This window comes from Cornus florida, unplaced genomic scaffold, assembly GCF_030987335.1.
Source record: "Cornus florida cultivar Cherokee Brave unplaced genomic scaffold, ASM3098733v1 CherokeeBrave_3.0.0_Hap2_Chr05, whole genome shotgun sequence".
In the NCBI taxonomy this organism is placed as follows: domain Eukaryota; kingdom Viridiplantae; phylum Streptophyta; class Magnoliopsida; order Cornales; family Cornaceae; genus Cornus; species Cornus florida.
In genome coordinates, this window is record NW_026775575.1 from 107,168,359 (window position 1) to 107,191,132 (window position 22,774).

At 37.1% G+C, this 22,774-nt stretch overlaps 2 pseudogenes; one reads left to right on the plus strand and one right to left on the minus strand.

The window, feature by feature from the left end:
* Nucleotides 1-425: 425 nt before the first annotated feature.
* Nucleotides 426-524, minus strand: LOC132310706 (small nucleolar RNA R71; annotated as a pseudogene).
* Nucleotides 525-22,443: 21,919 nt separating this feature from the next.
* LOC132310721 (small nucleolar RNA R71) lies at nt 22,444-22,542 on the plus strand (annotated as a pseudogene).
* Nucleotides 22,543-22,774: the final 232 nt, after the last annotated feature.

Sequence of the window (22,774 nt, forward strand, 5' to 3'; positions counted from 1 at the left end):
CCCATCAACAATCAAGGAATTTAAAACCAACGTGTTCATGTTGCACCTCAAGTAGCTAATCCACCTCTTGCTTTAAGAGACCATTATGTGCCTAATGAGTATAATGCACCTACATACATCCAACATTTAGAGCACATCATTATGAAATTAAGCCACAAACCATTCAAATGCTTCCTAACTATCATGGACTTCCAAGTGAAAAACCTTACAAGCATTTGGATGAGTTTTTTTGAAGTATGTTCCACCGTAAAATATACGGACATGTCGGAAGAGGTTTTAAGACTCAAACTTTTTCCATTCACCTTAAAAGACAAGGCAAAGTATTGGTTTAACAATCTTAGGCCTTTTTCAATCACTTCTTGGGTAGAAATGCAACAAGAGTTCTTGAATAAGTACTATCCGGTTTCTAAGACCAATGCCACGAGGACCTCAATTCGAGAATTTTCACATGAGGATGGAGAAACGTTTCATGAGGCATAGGAACGCTTCAATGAATTGCTTAGGAAGTGTCCACATCATGACATGCCCAAATGGCAATTAGTTCAATACTTCTTTGAGAGATTATCGGACAACTATAAGGGTATAGTTGATGTTTCCATGGGTGGCTCATACATTGATAGGCATGAGGATGACGTGTGGCGTCTCTATGAGAGCATGAGTGAAAATTCTTTGCATAGAATATTATCATCCAAGAATGGTAGAAATTCACAAGGTAGGAAGAGTGTTGGTTTACATCAAGTCAACCATTCAAATGAAATAGCCGCCGAAATGAAGTCTTTATCTCAAAGGTTTGATCAATTTTTGATTAACCAAAACTCAGCGAACCAAGTATCTTCCTTCCCTAACCATTCTCATCGTGCATCAAATGAAACATGTATGACTTGTTCTAGTGTTCTTCATTCTACTTCTCATTGTCCTCACGGACAAGTGCAAAGTGAACCTAATGAACAAGTTAATGCGGTTTTTGTGAACCAAGGGAACAATCCTTATGGTACTCATTGTAATTCAAGTTGGAGGAATCGTCTGAATTTCTCTTGGAAAAACCAAGGAGAGGGCTCAAACCCTTCTCAAGGCGGTTTTCAAGGGAAGTACATTCCACCTCCACTTCAAAACCAAGGATCCCAAGGTTATAGACCTTATCATTTATAAGGGAATCAATTTGCTAATTCTCATTTTCCCAACCAATCTTATTCCCAAGGTAATACTAGAAGTCCCTCTTTTGAAGAGAAGGTTTTGAATGCTTTGGGCACTTTAGAGGCTAACATTCGATTACTTCATTCTCACTCTCAATCTATTGCGAAGCTATAAACCCAAGTAGGGCAAATAGCAAGCACTCTCAATGCAAGAAAGAAGGGAAATATGTTGTAATACCCCTAAAACTTAAAAAAGGATATAATCGAAATTTTATTATTTATTTTATTGTTTTCAGTATTTTTTTTTATTATGTTTGAGGTGCTTACGTGGCTAAGTGTTGATGGGTTTAATTAAAATAATTGATTATTGATTTGCATTTATTATTTGCGATTTGAATTAAATGGATTTAATTATTTTATGTGAATTAGTTGAATTATTTAAATTGTGAATTTGTATTGTTCTATTTAATTTCACTATGGTAAGATTAGGTTAGGGTTTTAGTGTTATTATCACCTTCAATTATGCAGCCAACGTTGGTATAATATAGGTTGGTCTATGGGCCGGATAAATCATTTAGGGTTTAATGGAACCTAGAATTGGTGGTCTATAAATATACCAGTGATGTTCTGCCTAGGGTTGAGGGTTGTATTCACGATATAGAAAAGACAGAAGTAATTTGGGAGAAGTCTGGGAAGCAACAGAGAGGGAAGAAACAGAGGGTTGGCCGGAGACTTTAGGACGACGTCGGTGTAAGGCAAGTTCTAATCCTAACTCTATCCCGTTGATTCGTGTTCTTTGCATGTCTAACACAACTCCAGGGAACTGTTAAGGATTAAAATTAAACTGGATTTCTTATATCTCTGTTGTTTTAAAACTGATTGTAGTTGTAATGTGTGTACTGGTTGTTTTAATTTTCTTCCTTGTGTAACTTCTGTTTAATTCGTGTAATCTGATGAGTAATGATTCTAATTAGTTCTATAACATGTGGGAAGTACTAGAATTAATTTAGGTTGCAAGTTTGATTTGCTACAATAGTCGATGCTCAAGAATGCTTAAACTGCTCGTATTAAATTCTTGTTGCAAAATCCATGTATTAAATTGAGTTTGGTAATTGAATAGAGAATTCAATAGATTCTGGAACACATGGAAACTTAGTTTAAACATCTAAGAACCTTAGGATTGGAAGACAGTTCCTCAGAAATTCACCGGACGTAGAGACGATGAACACACAGGAAGAGAGACGGCTCAAAGTTTAAAGAGCAGGCTCTTAAAATCAAAGAGCCGGCTCTTAGGGGACTTGGAGCTGGTTCCACGACTAGGAGAGCCGCCTCCTAGCAAAGGAGAGCAGGCTCTTCTTTTAAAAGAGCAGGCTCCTTCAAGTTTTTTTTTTTTCCTAGTTTTTGATGTTTCGGCGACCGTTTGGGCAACGAGGGTTGGATGTTGGAAATTTCAGATCCTGTTAAAAGGTATAATTGGGGTTTTCAGTATGTTCTAAGGCCATATTAAAGTTTCTAAGGGTTGGTTAACTGGATTAAAACACTGGTGTTTATAGTAAAACAATGCATAAATTGTTAGAGGCAAATCGGGTTACCGTTTTTGGAGATGTAGAGGTTTAATTGCCTTTGATCTAATCTAGCAGATTACAAAGGATGGTTACACCATATTAAACATGGAACTGTGGTAGGAACAAGTATGCCTAAGCTTTAATCACTGCTAGCTACGGATTAACTGTCATATAGAACTTAACTTGTTTCAGTTTTGAGCATAAGGACATGTTACGTCGATTGCTGTTTTGATGTCGTATTAAATTCTTACTGCTATAAAAATATGATGGGGTGCTATTGGGTGTAAATTAGACTCCTATGATTAGTTTTAAAAACCAATAGAGTGATAGGAATGATCCGGTGAAGGAGCAGAGAAGCTGAAACAGAGCAGAACGGAGAGAAGGCTCACAGGGGGAAGGAGAGCCGGCTTTGGAATGCCAAGAGCCGGCTCCCACCTGATTAGAGCCGGCTCCAAGGTTGTATGGAGTCGGCTCTAGGCTGTTTTGGAGCCTGCTCTACTTTGCCAAGAGCAGGCTCTTTCCAATTTGATGGAATTTGAAGCGTACTGTAATGTTTTTAGCTTCTGTTTGGGCATTTGGGGTTCTTAAACAGTTTTAGAATTTTAATGGGCTTTTCATTAATTAGTTTAACCTGTAATCAAGGTCTTTAATTGCATAAAATACCCCTTTTGTGTTAATGGAATTAATAGTGCGCTATTTAACAACTATGCGTACGGTTAACGACGGGAAGGCAATTAATTGTCTAGTTTAATTTGATAAATTAAGATGCTATAACATGATTCTAAATTAGGTTTTAGATGCACGGTGGAGTCTTTTAATTAACAAGTTGGACTTGGGGCATAGGGTATGGCTCTGTGTTAAAGGATAAAACAGAATACGAGTATAGCACTTAATACGCTGTTACCGGATGGAAAGAACTAAATTGCTTAAATTAATTTAGCAATTGTTTGGATTATAACATGATTATAAAACTGGTTTAAATGCATGATAGAGTTGTTGATTTATTAAAACTGATCTATGCATGCTCTGGATGCTGGTTGTTGAACTATTAAACCGTTTCTTGCAAATACATGGTTTAGATCTTGGATTCAAATTGCTGAAATTTTAATTACTTTTCTGCAATGGTATGAATATTTGGTTTAGGACTGTAAATTACTTGCTTATTATTTATATAATGTAATTTACACGAATATGGAGGATTGTATGCACCGGTATGGGACGATGACATACTAGGTATGGTTTAGCTCAAAACGCTAATTCCTACCTTATGAATTTTAATTGGTGAACAGTTTTACCTGTTCTATCAATTATATGGATTTTGTGGATTGTATGCACCGGTATGGGACAGTGGCATACTAGGGACCGACTGATTCAAAATACTCAGTCCTACCTATTTTGGAATAAGGGTGCGAATTATAAAAACATAATTCTCCTTATATTTAAGTCTGTGCGGTTGAATAAATTGAACGACTTATTGGATCTCTTGTATAAGTCTGTGCAGCTGAATAAGCTGAACGATTTATTGGATTTCCTGTGGATGGATATGTATGGATTTTAAATATATTTTTATGGTACCACGAGATGAGCTTGAGTCTCAGGCTCGTTGGTTAGGGTGCGTATATGCAGTAGGATGCGTAGCTGGATATGAGAGGTTAAGGTGTACCCTGTTAGGTCTAGGTACTCATGCCCACCTATGGGTGCGTTTTCGTATGTTGCCTTCTATTCAGGTTGAGACGCTCTCCATAGTCCAGTGAGAGTCCTGTAGTGTGAATATATATATCTACGGACTATTTAGTTATTGTTGAGTTGGTTAGAATGTATATGCGTATCGAGTCTCTTCTTGGATTGTAGTAGGTTAGAACTTGTTCGTGGGCCTTACCCACCTCTATTTTTCAGGTACTTGTCAGTTCCAGACTTAAACTTGATCGTGCTGAGCGGAGACTACTACTCACTCTTCCGACGACGTAGGACTTTCCTTCATGGTTTACTCTGGATGTTCTTTAAGTAGCTTCCATTACAGTTTGGATTATTATTAGGGGTCCATTAGAGATGGGTTCCCGAGTTGTATTAGAATTGGAGAAGTTGGGTGTATCAGACTAATTAGTTATTTATAAAATTTTATTCTGAGGTTTCCAGTTTTGGTTTATCATTCTAGTTTCTTTTCAGCAATTTATTTATTCCTGTTTTCTTAATTATATTCTGTGTTCGTTTATTGCTAATTGGTTTGATATCCTCGGGTAATCGGGCGTGGGCCTGGCCAACCAGCATCCGGAAATCCGGGGGTATCACAGATGCCTATAAATGCCCCACCTAAGCAACAATGTGTTGTGGAAACCCATTCCTCATCGGAAGGCCACACCATTGAACATGTTAATGCGATGACTACCTTGCGGAGTGGTAGGATTGTGGATAACCAAGTTGGAATGTCCAATGAAGAGAGTGAACCGATGCAACCTTAAGTTGTCACCCGTCCCGTTTCACATCCCATTCCTCCTTCATTGAATATACATGACCTTGTAAATGAACAAGTCTTGAAAGATGTGTTTGAAAAAGAAGTTTTGAAAAATGATGTTGAAAAGGTTTTGTTGAAAAATGATTTGAAAACTTCTTGTGTTAAAGAGAGTTTAAAAGAAAATTTTGAAAAAGTGTTTGAACCAAAGGTTCCATTTCCGGATGACTTAAAAGGATCCATTTCAAAAGACAAGCAAAAGGTAAAAACCAATGAAATCATGGAAGTGTTTAGGCAAGTGAAAGTTAATCTTCCACTATTGGATGCAATCAAGCAAATTCCAGCTTATGCCAAATTCTTGAAAGACTTGTGCACCCAAAAGCGGAAGAATAAGAGCCAAGCACCAAGAAAAGTGGTTTTGACCGAGCAAGTAAGCTCAATTTTGCAACATAACACTCTTCCAAAGTTTATGGACCCCGGTTCACCCACTACATCATGCATTATTGGTGATCATGTCATTAATCGGGCGCTTCTTGACTTAGGAGCAACTGTTAACTTTCTTTCATACTCGGTTTATGTCAAATGAGGCTTAGGTGAATTGAAACCGACGTCGGTAGTTTTGCAATTTGCCGACCGATCCATTAAGAAGCCTAGGGGTATAATTGAGGATGTTTTGATAAAGATTGACAAATTCTTCTTCCCGGTTGATTTTGTTGTCATAGACACGGAACCGGTTCCCAATCCTAAGAGCCAAATTCTCGTTATAATTGGCCGTCCTTTCTTGGCAACCGCCAATGCCAACATCAATTATAGGACGGGGATAATGAAGATCTCATTTAGCCACATGAAGATGAAGTTGAATATCTTTAATCCCACACCCAATTCATTTGACAAATATGAAGGACCCAATTCATTTGACAAATATGAAGGAGAAGTTAATGTTGTAGATGAATGTCATGATCTTCAATGTCAAGGAAATGAGTTTTTATGTAAAACCAAAACTTCCAAAGGATCATCTTCAACCTTGCATTCTAAAAGTCTTGTTTCAAACTCTTGCTTTGAAAAGGCGTGGAAGCCCAAAGGTTGTGATTGCATAGACAAGGGACCAAAGATTTCTTTTGAGTTTAATCCAACAAGTTCTTCAAAGAACCATTTGTTAGGTGGAGTTCCAAGCATCTATCACCCCAATAAGGAGGGGATGCATTATAAGATCTTTGATCTGGGCTAAAAGAGCCCAATGTCTTGCTAGAGACGTTAAAGACTAGCAAAAGCATTCGTAGGGTGTCAAAACCCTATTCCTCCCTCATTCTATCTTTCATTTCATTTCTTGTGAAGTCTAGATACTTGTTTTTGGTCCATATGCATTTCAAGGAACTTTGGTGAGGATTGCATAAGCTTTTATGTCATTATTGAGCATTTTGCATAGTTCGATCGATCTCAAACTTGAGTTCGATCGATTGAACTCCATTCTGCATCCAACACTTATAAAATTTTTCGACCTGCAGAAACCTGCATCCAAATCACCTCTCTGTCCCATCGTTCGAACTAACTCTTAGATCGATCAAGAGACCTTCGATCGATCCAACTTCCAAGTTCGATCGATTTCATGACTCAACACTTAGAAAAATTTTGAACCTGCATCAACCTGCATATTTCAGCTCTCTGTCTGATCATTCGAAACATTCCAAGATCGATCTGAAAGTTCTTTGATCTATCTAACTTCCCAGTTCGATCGATCTCATGTTCCAACACTTAGCCAATTTTCTGAGCCAAAAACCTGCATATTTTTTCTCTCTGTCTGATCAATCGAACTCTTGTTTCGATCGATCTCAATCTTCATTTCATTATTTTGACTTTGTTTTGACTTTTCAAATTTCCAAAAATTCAAAAATATTTGCATTTGTATTTCATTTTATTTTCATTTTATTTCATTTTATTTTATTTTATTTTTCAAAAAGTTTTTCAAAAATTCAAAAATATTTTATTTTAATTAATTTTTAATTATTAATGTTTATTCAATTAAATCTAATTAAAAAAACTAAACCCAAAAATATTTTATTTTATTTTCCAATTTTTTTTTTTTTAAATTTTAATCCCAATTTTTAATTTTCATTTTGCAATTTTCAAAAATTCAAAAATCTAAGAATACTTTGAAGAGAGTTCATCAAAGTTCGATCGATCACAGTTGAGTTTGATCGATCGAACTCTGTCGGGAATGTTTTTAAAAATAGAACCAAGGGTTTGCAAGATCGATTACAAAGATCGATCTAACTCACCCTCATCCTCAAAACCCTAACCTCTCTTCGTCGCCGTCACTGTCCAACCACTTCACCATCTCCGGCGAAGCTTTCCGTCGAGTTTCCAAGCTTCACATCTCTCTCTCATCTCAAATTCCATCTTCCCCTCTTTGCATCCACTTCTCTCACTCGTTCAAGGTAAGAACCGAATCCACTTTGAGATTTGATCTTTGATTTGATGATTCAATGATTTACATACTTGATTTAGGTTGCTTAGATGGTTGAATCTCCATTTTTAAAGCTTCGAAGCCCTGAGTTTTTATATGTATATATATGTGTATGCTTCTATGTATATATATGTGTTTTTGATCTATCTTTGGGAGTTTGGGCCTCGATTTATGATGGATACTTGTTGATTTGATGCTTTGTTAGGCCCACGAACACGTTCGTGTGGGCCCCATGCTTCCAAAGTCACAGATCTGTGACCTTTAAGTTTTCAACATCGCACAGTTCGATCGATCGAACTAGTATCTCCGATCGATCTTGAGAGATCGATCGAACTCATGTCTTCGATCGATCGAAGTAGTGAGATCGATCTCACTTACTTTCGATCGATCCAACTTTTGTGATCGATCTTACTTCTTTTTATGATCGATCGAACTTCACAGATCTCACACACACACACTTCATTCATCATATCTTATGTTCATGCTATCATATCTATGCCCAATGCCTGTGATATTCCACATTGGATGCATTTCATACTTACATTGTTTAGCATGTTTCATATTCTACCACTTGCATAGATTCATGTCATATTTGTTTTGTCTATTTTATTTGACATACATGATTCTATTTCGTGCTTCTAAATTTCTTATTCTGGCACTAACTCCCATTGCAAGTTTTTCTTTTTCTTTTTGCAGGCCATGGTAAAGAGGAAGACCGTTGCCAACAGGCAACACAGGCCCACCCGACATACTAGGCCACGGACAGAGGAGCCAGCAGAGCCCTCTTATGCACAGCGGGAGCCAGTACAGGCTACCCCACCTTAGTCACCATCTCATGAGCCTGAGGATGACCACATACTATCCACTTCTGCGGCTCATCCTGCTTTTACTCCATCACTATCTCCACCGCAGACTGGAGTTGAGCATTCATATATACCACCTCAGCCAACTCAACCAGCTCATCTGGGGCATGATAGGCCCACGCCTCGATATGCGCACATGACACTCGACCATGAGTCCGAGTTTGACACGGGCTTCTTCTCTCGATCGGTGTTGACCCGATCCGCCTACCAGGATATTATTCAGAGGGGCCTAGCCGCTATTTTTGCCCCCATTATAGAGCCGGTCTACCCACGGCTGGTTCGGTTATTCTACCAGAACCTCCAACCATCACCGCGTACCACAGCCGAGATGGTCACTTCTATCGATGGCCATTCGATCACCATTACAGTGAACACTTTAGCCCGCTCTTGCCGTTGTCCACACAGATGTCCCCCAGAGCTTCAGGACACATATTCGAGGCTATTCAGGCCTTCATATGCCGACATGGTAGTTTTTCTCACAAGTCACCATGCTAGTGGCGAGACCTTCGCCACCCGGACTTTCCTTCCCGACGACCTTTGGTTTACTGATTCTATTCTTTACCGGAATATATACATGGCGGGGCACAAGATTCAGAGTTTGGGTGATTATCTGACAGCCCTTTACTCTTTCTACACCGGGCACTGGGTGTCCATTCCCGTGCTCATCTGGAGCGTGATGAAGAAGCTGTATGATGAGTACATCAGCAAAGAGACGCCCGAATGGGCTAAGTCTCTTCTTTTCAGCTATCTCATCACCCAGATCCTCATCAACCAACGCTACCCCATCCATCCTCGTGAGCACCCCGAGCCAGGTTCCTGTCACTTCCTTGGGAAGGACTGGAATAAGAGCTACCGTTCCATTATTACCAGGCTGCAGGACCATGCGGTACTGGCTACAGCAGAGTTGAAGTTGGAGGAGGCACAGGTACAGGCCCAGGCATAGGCAGAGGCAGAGGCACCGACAGAGGCTGCAGTAGCACATCATACAGCGGATGATGTGCTAGTCGATCCAGCTGCCGAGCATTTAGACATAGACTTAGAGTGCCCTACAGACGATGCATAGCAGAACTCTCCAGCCAGGTCGCCCATTCATGAGCAGGAGCAGACTCAGGAGCTTTCTTCTGATTCATCTATGCCTGAGACTCCAGATATGACCCCCGGCTTTGGAGTACGTCTGCAGAAGCTTGAGGATGCTATTGTTTCCATCCGAGCTGACCTCACATCCCACAGAGATGATTTTGCTACCTTCTGCACGGATGTCGCGACCATGTTTAGAGATTTATCCAGAGACATCCGCGGAGCCAGACCTGTCCGTCCTACCTCATCCTCCTGAGCTCCCAGTCTTTTCTATTTTATGATCCCTCTCTCCTTTTGATATTTTACTATTGTCACTGTACATTATTATTTTTACAGCCGGTCTGTCGGCTTTGATATTTTTGTTGTACTTGCACTTTATCTGTTTTATATATATCTATTTTTGCTATGGGTTTCCTATGATTGTATTCTCATATCTGTATGTTTGACTCCATCAGGTGCATCACAGTGACTCCAGTGAGAGAGTGCTACCCAATTTCCAGGACCACCCTTATACCTCTCTCATTTCTTTATCTGTTTATCCTATTCACACTTGCATGACCACTGTGCACTGATTATCCCATTTTTGTTATCTAATGAATTTATCCAAGTGCCAATTTTCAGGACTACAGTTCATCCCAAGTTTGGGGGGGCCATGCCACCCACTTCGGATACTTCAGTCCTGATCATTCTTGTTTAGTTGTACTGGTATACTCTTTCCTTTGTTCTCTTTGCACATTGAGGACATTGTGCAATTTAAGTTTGGGGGGAATGGTGCTTTACAGTGTTAGTTTTAAATTTAAATTTTGAACGTGACTTGTGTATTTGAGGAATATTTCTGTGATTGGTCCATTTCTAGCTATGATTTTGATGATTTTGATCTTTTGAGGACTATATTGCTTAAAAATTTAAAAATTACTTAACTTGAGAGTCTAATACTCCTTGTATACCTTATGAATGCCATTTAGGAGTAAATTTTTTGAAAAATTGATATCATGCTTGCACTTGTGGTCCACATCATCTTAATTTTGTGATTGTTTTGATATTCATTCTAGGATTCTACACTAGCACAGGCGCACACTAGCATTCATTTGTGGAGTACATGTTTTGTTAATTATTGAATTGGTTATATCCCAATTGAGCTAATAGTGCATTGAAAGCTTTCATTCTTGATAAAGGTGGATAACAACCCCTTTTCACTAAGTAGCTGGGATTCTAGCCTCATCAAACACTGAACTTCTCGCGCCGAAGGGTGGAGGGCCCAAACTCTAGGTTAATAATTGAACTTGCTTTAAAAAAAAAAAAAAAAAAAAGCAATAAAAAAAAAGTGAGGACTTCTCTCAAAAGGTGAGAAGTGGGAAATGATTAGATGGTTATTGTCTTAATTTGTAGCCTAGTTGATTTGAGCTTCTAAGTCCGTAGGGATATTTGAATGCCTAATGCCCTAAAGTTGTCTCGTTTGGGAGTCATTGACCTAACGCTCGACCTTATGAATCGCTAGAAAGCTTAATAGATCAACATATTGCACCATACTTCCATCTTTGATCCTAAAAAAAAAATAAAAATAAAAAATAAAAAATAATAATACTAAGCGCACCTAGATGAATAAAACTTTAATAAAATGTCTACGTTTTGTCTTGATGATCGGTACTAGATTTGTGTGCTAATTTGAGGGTAAGGATGCGATTAATTTTTTAGTTGGCTTAGATAGCAACACATTTGATGCCGGTCCACTCAAAAAGGATTCTAGAGGTTTTTTGATTTTCATGATCATTTTCTTGATGTGTGGAGGACCATACTTGCTTGCTTGATGTTAAAATCTTGAGAGATTGCTTGTAGATGTTTGAAAAATTGCATACTTGAGGTAGTTTTCTCCAAATGCTTGTTTGCAATATTGGTGCCTCTTTTGAAAGAATGAGCTTAATGTTTGTGGGTACCATTTTTGGAAACCCTCACGAGACTTCACTCGTCCACTAGGGGTAACCTAGGGGTGTAAAAGGCTTGTTGAATATGCTAAATGCAATTATGTTCCCTACGAAAGTGGCGTTATCCATTTATTGTTTTCTAGTTCATAGTTATATAGTTATTCATTTCATTCCTTTACTTTCTAGTTCATTGCTAGGGACTAGCAATATTTAAGTTTGGGGGTGTGATGAGCGCTGAAAAGTGCGTATTTAAACCCGTTAAACTTAGGCATTCTAGTACCTTTATCTATATTACTTTACCATTTTAGATTGATTTCGTATTATTTCTATTTTCAGGCACTTATCCCGAAAATAAGCTAACTCAGCCAAATAAGAGCTTAATTGAAGCAATTCTGGGATTAAACAAAAAAAGGAGTAAAGTGGAGAAAGAACGAAGCAAATGAAGCCAAAGGTGAGAAGCAGCAAAGTTCGATTGATCCAAGTTCAAGGTTCGATCGATCGAACAATGATCGATCTGAGCACTTTAAGATAGATCCAAGCCTTGACCCAAAAGCATAAAGTTCCAAAAGTTCGATCAATCCAACATCATCTTTCGATCGATCTAACACTTTTGTCCTTATTTAAATGATTGATCATATCCATAGTTGTACCACCCACTAACCACTTTTGTCCTTTTCCCATAAATATCTCCCAAAAATATCTCAGATTTGTCTTTTTCCAAAAAGCTCAGCCAGTTGGATCGATCCAGCCTAAGTTCGATAGATCTCAGCCAGTTCTATCGATCCAAGTTCAAGGTTCAATCGACCGAACTTCCTCTAGTGCGAAAAAGTTAAAATTCCACCTCATTGAAAGTTGTCCTTTATCCAATCATTAGGGAATATTGTGTGCACGACCCCAGCTCATTTGGGTGTCATTTTGACCTACCTATATAAGGATAAGATTGCTTTTTACAAGAGGGAGCCAACATTATTTTCATATCATCTCTTGGAGAATAAGCTTAGGGGAGGAGGAGGCTAGAGATACCATTGGAGTTCTTCATCAACAAGGAGCAGATTTCAACCATGGAGTTAGCCCTTGAGGGTTGGAACATCATCACCATGAGTGGCTAGACATCCTCTTGGGGCTAGAGTTAGCCCCAAGCATGCTTTCTATATCTTAATCTTGTGTATTATTGAGGGATTAGTGTTGTAATTGATGTTTTGACACTTTGATATATATAGATCTTGTTTATTCAATGATTTATGTGGTTTAATGCTTCCAATTGATCATTTCATTCTATCCATATGTTTATGTATGCTAGAATAGATGTTCATGTGCTTGTCTCTAGATTTTGTGTTATTGATGCATGTTTATGTGTATTGATGCTATAGATTTGGAGATTGTCAAAACATAGTGCTTAAATGAATGCTCTTGTGATTCTCTTGATGGTTCATGTTTATGCCTTGATGGATTGTGCCTCTCCCCTAGTTTATTTTCATGCTAGTAGAGTAGATGTAGTGTAGTTATAGTGTAGTGTTAAATGGGCGGACAATCTATGGTTGTTGTTTGATGATCCAAGCTTTTGAATGCAATTAGCATATGTTTCTATCTTTGTGTTGTATTTGGATTGTGAGCTTAATGAAAGGATTAATGACTTGTTTTGATTTATTGTGTCTTTTACATGTTGTTTAGACAATATATGCTTCATTGCTTAGATATATTGTGCCTTTCACATGATGTTTAGACAATACATACTTAACTAGTCATCCTTGCTTGTTGAATCAACCAAACACACACACACACCAATATTGCAACACACCATTTGCCCTCATTAATCACTTGTCAATGATATAGAAATGCATTGCTTGGTGGTGATCTCTAAACCCCAAGACCTCTCTCTCTTACTTACTCTTAATTGCATTCTTTTGCTATCATTTAGCTTAATCTAGTTGCTCTTTAATCAACCAACCAACCAATTGTTTGATCACTCGACCTACTAGCCCTAATAATAATTCCACGACATTGCTCGATCCTCATAATCCCTTGGGATGATCCCTACTCGCCCAAGCTATATTTTTAGTGAAAGGTAGTAGTGGCTTCTATAAATATAAAACTTTTGGCCCTCGCCTTAATGCACACTCCCAAGCTTGACGATGGTGCGGCATACATCGGTCACCCTCCTCAATGGGGTGATAAGTGCTTTGAACTCCACCCAACAAATGGTTCTTTAAGGAACTTGTTGGATTAAGCTCAAAAAATATTTTCAGTCCTTAGTCAATGCAATCTTTAGGCTTCCACGCCCTTTCAAAATATGATTTTGAAACAACTTTATTTGGTTTCAAGGTTGAAGATAGACTTTTTGAAACCTTGGTCTCACACAAAAGCTCAATTCCTTCACTTTTAAGATCATGACATTTATCTACAACATTAATCTCTTCATGCTTGTCAAATGAATTGGGGGTTGGATTAAAAATATTTAACTTTACCTTCATGTGGCCAAAAGAGATCTTCATTATCCCCGTCCTACAATTGATGTTGGCATTTGCGGTTGCTAAGAAAGGATAGCCAAGGATAACCGAAATTTGGCTCTTAGGATTTGGGACCGGCTCCGTGTCAATGACAACGAAATCAACGGGAAAGAAGAATTTATCAATTTTAATCAAGACATCTTCGATGATACCCCTAGGCTTTTTGATTGATCGGTCGGCAAGTTGTAAAACTACCGACGTTGGTTTTAAGTCTCCTAAGCCTAATTTGACATATACCGAGTATGGAAGAAGATTAACACTAGCTCCTAGGTCAAAAAGAGCCCGATTAATGATATGATCACCAATAATGCATGAAGTAGTAGGTGAACCGGGGTCTTTAAACTTAGGGAGAGTGTTATGTTGCAAAATTGAGCTTACTTGCTCGGTTAAAACCACTTTTCTAGGTGTTTGGCTTTTATTCTTTCGCTTTTGGGTGCACAAGTCTTTCAAGAATTTGGCATAAGCCAGAATTTACTTGATTGCATCCAAAAGTGAAAGATTGACTTTCACTTGCCTAAACACGTCCATGATTTCATTAACTTTGGCCTTTTGCTTGTCATTTGAAATAGATCTTTTTAAGGTATCCGGAAATGGAGCTTTTGGTTCAAAAAAAATTTCAGAATTTTTCTTTAAAGTCTTTTCAACACAAGAAGTTTTCAAATCATTTTGCACATCTTTCTTTTCAAAATCACTTGTCAAATCACTTTTCAGCACATTCTTATTTATATGGTCATGCACATGCAATGAAGTAGGAATATGATATGAAACGGGACGGGTGTCAACTCTTGGTTGCACCAGTTTACTCTCTTCATTGGACATACCCACTTGGTTCTCCATAATCTTTCCACTTCTCAAGGTAGTCACCGCATTGACATGCTCTATTGTGTGACCTTCCGATGAGGAATGAGCCTCCACAACATATTGTTTCTTTTGTGGGGTATTCAAAGGCATTTTTTCCTTCTCTCTTGCATTCAAAGTACTAGTTATTTGCCCTACTTGGGTTTCTAGCTTAGCAATGGATTGAGAGTGAGAATGAAGCAATTATGTGTTTGCCTCCAAAGTGCCCAAAGCGGTCAAAACTCTTCAAAAGCAGGACTTCTAACATTTTCTTGGGAATATGATGGTTGATTAGGAAAATGAGAATTTGAAAATTGGTTTCCTTGTGATTGATATGATGATCTAAAACCTTGGGAACCTAGGACTTGTAGTGGAGGTGGAATGCATTTTCCTTGAAAACCGCCTTGGGAAGGGTTTGAGCCCTCCCCTTGGTTTTTCCAAGAGAAATTCAGGTGATTCCTCCAACTAGGATTGTAATGACTTCCATAAGGATTGTTCCCTTTATTAGCAAAAACAGCATATGCTTGTTCATGATGCTCACTTTGCACATGTCCATAGGGACAATTGGAAGTAGAATGTAAAACACTTAAACAAGTCATATATGTTTCATTAGATGCATAATGAGAATGGTTAGTGTAATACCCCTAGTTTTCAAAAGGATAGAATTGGAAATGTAATTTTATTTTTCATTGATTAATTGATTTTGTTATGTGACTTAGTTATTTTGTTTTTCTTAAGTGATTAATTGTGTTTGTTTAATTGATTTAATTAATATTTGTGTGTATTTAATTTACATGTTAATTGAGATTGATTTAATTATATTATTTGAATTTATTTAAATTGATTGCCTTAGTAATATGTAACTTGGATTTATTACCTGTTTAATTACTATACTTATTTAATTGTTTTATTTAGTTAATTTAATGTTTATTTATTTTCTGTATGGTAACTTAGGGTTACAGTTATAATTTTTGGCTTATATTTCACGTATAGGTGAGCCGTCATAGGTTAGAACTGAGATAGTTTTATGGGCTGGTTAGGATGGGGATTAGGGCTTAGTCTCTGATTATTAGTGGACTAGGGTATTAATATACACCTATAAATATAAAGCAATACATGGTTTAGGGTTTGGGAGAACAGAATAAACGTATGTTCTGTAAACCACAATCAGAGCCCTAAATTGGTAGTGAAAACCAGAAAGATACAGAGAGAACCGGAGTGGGAGTTTGGGTGGTTCACAAAACAAAACCAAGGAGGGAAGTTTGGTGTGTGTTACTGGACTGCAGTAGGAGCAGCAAGGGTGGTTTAACACTCAGAGATGTGGAATTAACTTTGCAAGTTTGGGTTTCAAAGACAAGTCTTGTTCTTTTCTTTCCCTTTAATTCGTGTTCTGTGCATGCCTAGTTAGACTCTAGGGACTTAATAAAGGCTAAAACAGTTATAAACAAACATAACAACATGTTTTATGTATATACGAATCTTGTTTAGTACTCGTGAATTAACTATTTTGCTTAATTGTGATACTCTGTTCTTTCTGTAGTAAAGGTTAAGTTTAGTTTAAACTGAGGTTTGTAAATTTTATGTTAGATGCCTTGTAACCAATCTAGGAGTGAGTTTAAACCCTAGAACAAGATCTTAAAGCAGTTTTGATTCTTACTAAATAAATCTGTTGTAAGTTGCTTAAGGTTGCTATCGGAAATTCTATAATCGTTGCTTCAAAACTTGTGTTTAATTCAGATCGTGGTTGCATATCAGTGGGTTATGTGATATCCCTCAATTCTAGAGCCACGGGTGATCAAGTTCGAGCACAGATCCGAGGGATACCAAACTATTAAAATGTAAACAAGCAGAAATAAAACTGAATTAAGAACAAATTAATAATACGCTGAAAGAAATCTAAAATAAGAATCCTCAAACTTGAAATAAATAAATTAATATGATTTAAAACCGTACAACTCGAGAATCCACCTAGTGGACCCCTAATCCCAAATCCTTGAATAAATTTACAGAATTAAAATCCAAAATTAAAATAGAAAGGAAATCTTATGTAACCGGAAGAGTGAGTGTCTGAAACTGCATCAACACGATCCAGCTCTAAGCCTGGTACTGTCGAACACCTGATAAATAATAGAGTGGGTCAGGCCCACATGCAAGTCCTGATCTACTACAATCCAAACAGTAATCTGATACACAGATACATTCTAGAAAGACTCAACAATATCTAGAGTAATCCATATATGTATATATAGTACACACTATAGGACGCTCGCTAGTCCAGTAGGTCTGTCTCAGCCTGAATAGAAGGCAACATGCGAATACGAACCCTGAGGTGGGCATGAGTACCTAGACCTACCAGGGAACAACACCTATGTCCAGTTATCCATCCTAGGCGATATACGCGCCCTAACCATGGTCCTGAGACTCAGGCTCATACCATGACACCTATAATAAATATATAAAGTCTGTACTCCTCCTAATACAGAATATCATCCATCTATGTAGTGGTCTGATATCTGTATAATAAATCCATCCTGAAACCATAGTAAGTCTTTCAATTCACAATTGATATGACACATGTAGGTGATGGACTTAACCTCTATGGTTAATCCATACCTTAATCCAATTTAGATAGGTCTTAGTATTTTGAGCTAAGCCATCTCCAATATGACACCGTCCCATACCGGTTCATATATATACATTCATATAAGTAGGACTTAACCTTTTTATGGTTAATCTAACTCATTCCAATTTAGGTAGGATTTAGTGTTTGAATAAATCCATACCTAGTATGTCACCGTCCCACACCGGTACATACAATCCTCCAGTTGACACAGTTGACCATACAATATTAAGTAGTCATCAACCACACTCCAGAATATGCACAAGATAAATTTAATGCATATACATAAATAATAGGCATTCATTACGGGCCTAAAATCTAATTCCAATAATGTAAAGTGCTACAAAAAATCAAGCATTCACATACTCCATTATAGTCCACGAATTGATACAGTGAATAAATATTTTAATTATCAAGTTCACCCAAGCTAAGCATAGATAATTGTAGTTAATTCACTATACTTACAACACTATGGTCATATGATTTATTATATATATTCAAATCATATTTAACAACCTTATTAAGTTCCAATATCTAAAACTAACAAATCCTCCAACATAGCACAGTTACTAAAACAACACTATATAATCAATTGCCATCCTCTAAACTATTCACCCATATGAATTCATACATACATATCAACATTAGGTATTCATTTCAGAACCTATTATCATACTCCAACAATTTAAATAACTAAAATATTTCATAGTATTTAAATTCTACCTACAGTGCATAAGCTGATACCTTTTAACAGCCCATAAGTACCAAATTCATTCCAAACCAATCATAGTTGAATTTACTGATAATTCACTACATTCATTACATGGTGGAAAATAGGATTAAATATAATTAATTCATATACCAACAATTCGCTAAGTTCCGGTAATTAATTTCCTTAGCCAAACAGTGCAACCTTTAGATATTTCTTTGAGCTGTTCCTTACTCATTTCCTTAATCCACTACTGTACTAAGTGTTTTCAACTTTAACATAAGTCCCTAACATTTAATTACACCTTACAATAGCCTTTAAACAGCTTCTGAAAACACTGTATAGCCCAAACACGCCCTAAAACCTCACAGAATGCAAAACTGGACAGGAGCAGGTTCTAGAAAAATGGAGCCTGCTCTTTGGTTGATTGAGCCGGCTCTATGGTCCTAAGAGCTGGCTCCAACATTAGGGAGCCGGCTCTAAGGGTTACAGAGCCGGCTCTGTCCCCTTTTTGAGCCTGCTTTCACTCCCTTAGATGCCGTCAATTGTTTCTGTGTTTTCTTCTCCAACTCCGGTGATTAGCGGAGCTTATGTGATGCTTTTAAATCTCTGTTCTAGGTTTAAACTCAGTCCTAGATAAATTTTAAATCTCTTATATGCAATGATAGCATGTATAGAAAAAAAATAAGTTTAGAATCACTGATCATAGAAACTTAGTTTGAAATTTGTAAGCAACCCACAACAGATTATTTTGGTGAATTCAAACACTGTTTTAAGTACGTATTTTAGAGCTCGTTTAATGTCTCAGACTAATCCTCCAACATTAATATACGATCACAATAGGAATCTAACACCAGATTTGAAAGCAATCGGCAACAAGTTTCCAATTAATACTTTTAAGCCACAATAAGGCAGAGTACTACAATGGAACTAGAAACTGGTTTAAATATGCATACAGAATTAGTTTCATCTATTTTAAATCTTTGATTAATCCCTGGAGTCTTAACTAGGCATGCACAGAACACGAATTAAAGGGAAAGAGTAAGAACAAGACTTGCCTTTGAAACCCAAACTTGCAAAGCTAATTCCACGTCTCTGAATGTTAAACCACCCTTGCTGCTCCTACTGCAGTCCAGTAATTCACACCAAACTTCCCTCCTTGATTCTGTTTTGTGAACCACCCAAACTCTTACTCCGGTTCTCTCTGTATCTTTCTGGTTTTCACTACCAATTTAGGGCTCTGTTTGTAGTTTACAGAACATACATTTATTCTATTCTCCAAACCCTAAACCATGTATTGCTTTATATTTATAGGTGTATATTAATACCCTAGTCCACGAATAATCAGAGACTAAGCCCTAATCCCCATCCTAACCGGCCCATGAACTATCTCAGTTCTAACCTACGGCGGCTCACCTATACGTGAAATATAAGCCAAAAATTATAACTGTAACCCTAAGTTACCATACAAAAAATAAATAAACATTACATTAATTAAATAAAATAATTCAATAAGTATAGTAACTAAACAGGTAATAAATCCAAGTTACATATTACTAAGGCAATCAATTTAAATAAATTCAAATAATATAATTAAATCAATCTCAATTAACATGTAAATTAAATACACACAAATCTTAATTAAATCAATTAAACAAACACAATTAATCACTTAAGAAAAATAAAACAACCAAGTCATATAACAAAATCAATTAATCAGTGAAAAATAAAATAAAATTTTCAATTCTATCCTTTTGAAAACTAAGGGTATTACAGGTTAGGATTAATCTAGGACAAAGATTTAACCCTAGGACAACTAATAAAAACATTATAGAGGTCTGGGAAAACACCGGAGTCGAAGAAGATGAAGCAGAAACGGTCGACGGCATCTAAGGGAGTGAGAGCATGCTCCAAAAGGGGACAAAGCCGGCTCTGTAACCCTTAGAGCCGGCTCCCTAATGTTGGAGCCGGCTCTTGGCAGCCTTAGAGCCGGCTCAATCAACCAAAGAGCAGGCTCCATTTTTCTAAAGCCTGCTCTTGTCCAGTTTTTGCATTCTGTGAGGTTTTGGGGTGTGTTTGGGCTATACAGTGTTTTAAGAAGCTGTTTAAAGGCTATTGTAAGGTGTAATTAAATGTTAGGGACTTATGTTAAAGTTGAAAACATTTAGTACAGCAGTGGATTAAGGAAATGAGTAAGGAACAACTCAAAGAAATGTCTATACGTTGCACTGTTTGGCTAAGGAAATTAATTACCGGAACTTAGCAAATTGCTGGTATATGAATTAATTATATGTAATCATATTTTCCACCATGTAATGAACGTAGTGAATTATTAGTAAATTCAACTATGATTGGTTTGGAATGAATTGTTACTTAAGGGCTGTTAAAAGGTATCAGTTTATGCACTGTATGTAGAATTTAAATACTGTGAAATATTTTAGCTATTTAAATTGTTGGAGTATGATATTTAGGTTCTGAAGTGAATACCTAATGTTGATATGTATGTATGTATGAATTCATATTGGTGCATATTTTGGAGGATGTCAGTTAATTATAGTGTTGTTTTAGTAATTATGCTATGATGGAGGATTTGCTAGTTTTATATATCGGAGCTTAACAAGGTTGTTAAATATGATTTGAATATATATAATAAATCACATGTCCATAGCATTGTAAGTATAGTGAATTAACTAAAATTATCTATGCTTAGCTTGGGTGAACTTGATACTTAAAATATTTATTCACTGTATAAATTCGTGGACTATGATGGAATATGTGAATGCTTGAATTTATTGTAGCACTTTACATTATTGGAATTAGGTTTTAGGCCCCGTAATGAATGCCTAATATTTATGTATATGCATTAAATTTATCTTGTGCATATTCTGGAGTGTGGTTGATGACTACTTAATATTATATGGTCAACTTGTGTTAACTGGAGGATTGTATGTACCGGTATGAGACGGTGACATACTAGGTATGGATTTGTTTAAATACTAAATCCTACCTAATTTGGAATGAGTTGGATTAACCATAAAAAAATTAAGTCCTACTTATATGGATGTATATATATGAACCGGTATGGGACGGTGTCATATTGGGGATGACTTAGCTCAAAATACTAAGACCTACCTAAATTGGATTAAGGTATGGATTAACCATAAAGGTTAAGTCCATCATCTATATGTGTCATATCAATTGTGAATTGAAAGACTTGCTACGGTTTCAGGATGGAGTGTTTACATATATCAGACCACTACAAAGATGGCTGATATTTTGTATTGGGAGTACGGACTTTATATATATATATTATGTGCCATGGTATGAGCCTAAATCTCAGGACCAAGGGTAGGGCGCGTATATCGCCTAAGATGGATAACTGGACATAGATGTTGTTCCCTGGTAGGTCTAGGTACTCATGCCTACCTTAGGGTGCGTATTCGTGTGTTGCCTTCTATTCAGGCTAAGACAGACATACTGGACTAGCGAGCATCCTATAATATGTACTATATATACATTTAAGAACTACTCTAGATATTGTTGAGTCTTTCTAGGTAGATCAGGACTTGCATGTGGGCCTGACCCACTCTATTATTTTTTAGGTGTTCGACAGTACTAGGCTTAGAGCTTGATCGTGTTGATGCAGATACAGACACTCACTCTTCCAGTTAAATAGGATTTCCTTTCTATTTTAATTTTTGGGTTTTAATTCTGTAAATTTATTCATAGATTTGGGATTAGGGGTCCACTAGGTGGATTCCCGAGTTGTACGGTTTTAAATTATATTAATTTATTATTTCATGTTTGAGGATTCCTATTTTAGATTTCTTTCAGTGTATTATTAATTTATTCTTAATTCAATTTTTATTTCTGCTTGTTTACATATTAATTATTTGGTATCCCTCGGATCTGTGCTCGGACTTGATCACCTGTGGCTCTAGAATTGAGGGGTATTTCAAACAATACAGGTATTTCAGTTAGGGAAGGAAGATACTTGATTCGCCGAGTTTTGGTTGATCAAAAATTGATCAAACCTTTGAGATAATGATTTCATCTCGGCGGCAATTTCATTGGAGTGATCGACTTGATGTAAGCCAACACTCTTCCTACCACTAAAATTTCTACCATTCTTCGAAGATAAAGTACGATGCAAAGAATTTTCACTCATGCTTTTTTAAAGACGCCACACGTCATCCTCATACCTGTCAATGTAAGAGCCACCCATGGAAGCATCAACCATGCCTTTGTAATGTCCGATAAGCTCTCACAGAAATATTGAACTAATTGCCATTTGGGCATGTCATGATGTGGACACTTCCTAAGCAATTCATTAAAGCGTTCCCATGCCTCATGAAATGTTTCTCCATCCCCATGTGAAAATTCTCGAATTGAGGTTCTCATGGCATTGGTCTTAGAAACCGGATAGTACTTCTTCAAGAACTCTCGTTGCATTTCTACCCAAGAAGTTATTGAAAAAGGCCTAAGATTGTTAAACCAATATTTTGCCTTGCCTTGTCTTTAAGGGTGAATGAAAAAAGTTTAAGCCTTAAGACCTCTTCCGGCATGTCCGTATATTTTACGGTGGAACATACTTCAAGAAACTCATCCAAATGCTTGTAAGGTTCTTC